This window comes from Scylla paramamosain, chromosome 4 (assembly GCF_035594125.1).
Source record: "Scylla paramamosain isolate STU-SP2022 chromosome 4, ASM3559412v1, whole genome shotgun sequence".
Lineage (NCBI taxonomy): Eukaryota > Metazoa > Arthropoda > Malacostraca > Decapoda > Portunidae > Scylla > Scylla paramamosain.
The window spans coordinates 22,992,286-22,993,538 of NC_087154.1; the positions used below are offsets into that span (position 1 = coordinate 22,992,286).

General features: G+C 44.3%; 1 non-coding gene across 1 annotated transcript; it reads left to right on the top strand.

The window, feature by feature from the left end:
- Positions 1–212: 212 nt before the first annotated feature.
- Positions 213–285, top strand: Trnav-cac (transfer RNA valine (anticodon CAC)). The gene has a single exon. It is a non-coding gene; the product is annotated as a tRNA-Val (tRNA).
- Positions 286–1,253: the final 968 nt, after the last annotated feature.

Genomic DNA, 1,253 nt, shown 5'->3' on the forward strand with positions numbered 1-1,253 from the left:
GCCCATCTGCCTTGGTGCACCCGGGATTCAAACTCAGGCTTTTGTGTGTGTGTGTGTGTGTGTGTGTGTGTGTGTGTGTGTGTGTGTGTGTGTGTGTGTGTGTGTGTGTGTGTGTGTGTGTGTGTGTGTGTGTGTGTGTGTGTGTGTGTGTGTGTGTGTGTGTGTGTGTGTGTGTGTGTGTGTGTTAATGCTCTGAGTTCTAGATAACCGAAGTTTTCGTAGTGTAGTGGTTATCACGTGCGCCTCACACGCGCAAGGTCCCCGGTTCGATCCCGGGCGAAAACAAGGATTGCTTTTTATTTATTTTCTTTTCATTTATTCATTTGCTATAACCAGTTTACTTATTTTCATTTTTTTCCTTGTTTATTTATTATTTTTCATAGAGAACACTTCGTGTGTGTGTGTGTGTGTGTGTGTGTGTGTATTTGATTTCCCTGCTCCGTCCAGCTACCGTGAGTCGATCACAGCCTGAAAACTTGGAAGTATCGTGTTTTTTTTCCCAGGCGTTCGGCTTTGTGCCACCAAGAAATCCCTGGAGACATAGCATGAGCAGCATGAGGAGGGTGCGGCGCGGGAGAGAATGTGTGGGTGTGGCAACTGACTCGCTCACGGCCGAACCTCACTCTGTGCAGTGCAGACATGACCACGTAGCTGGAAAGTAAAAACGCAAGATTGTTCACCGATGTAATCTATAAAAAGTATGGTGATCAGCTGTATTCCTTTATTGCTGCGTAAACCGCTCCTCGTTTGTAGATGAAATCACTGACTGCCGGCTACTTAATTTTCATCTATATGTTGTTCGCTACCACGTTATTACAAAGCTTTGTCAATTTTTAAGATTAATGCATAAAGCTAGTTTATCCGTATTAAGGTTCTGGCGCCACTGTGTCCTAGCAGTGACCAGGTATATGTGGTGTAGGCCTACAGTGGCACCTGACCCACCCACACCCATTCATCTTACTGACCGGCGGGGAATCCCGACTACGTGCAGGTTTTCACAGGTGTCTGAACATAAGAAATAAGGGAAGCTGCAAGAAGCCACCAGGCTTACACGTGGCAGTCCCTGTATGAAATATACCTACCTATTTCCATCAATTATCCCCATCCATAAACCTGTCTAATCTTCTCTTAAAGCTCTCTAATGTCCTAGCACTAACAACATGATTACAACATGAATCCGTTCCACTCATCTACCACTCTATTTGAGAACCATTTTTTTTTTTTTTTTTCCTATCTCCTTCCTAAACTTAAAT